Below are 281 nucleotides of genomic sequence, written 5' to 3' on the forward strand. Positions count from 1 at the left end.
TACTTAAATGTGAAGAGTGAAAGAGAGGTATTATCAGCACATTTGTTCTTAATTTTACATCTGTTCAAGGTGGAGCATTTAATTCTAACTATTTTATATAATGCTGTTTAATCAATAATAATGCATAATATTTATATATATATATATCTTTCTGTCTGAAGCTTGTTTAACTCTCTGAACTTCAGTTCGCGGCAGTTATTGTTATTCGTAGTTTTTTTCGGCGTGTGACGCTGAAGCCGGAAGTTAGAGCGGCTAGCTGAGGTTAGCTTAGCATGCTGGCC

This window comes from Thunnus maccoyii, chromosome 16 (assembly GCF_910596095.1).
Source record: "Thunnus maccoyii chromosome 16, fThuMac1.1, whole genome shotgun sequence".
Taxonomy (NCBI): domain Eukaryota; kingdom Metazoa; phylum Chordata; class Actinopteri; order Scombriformes; family Scombridae; genus Thunnus; species Thunnus maccoyii.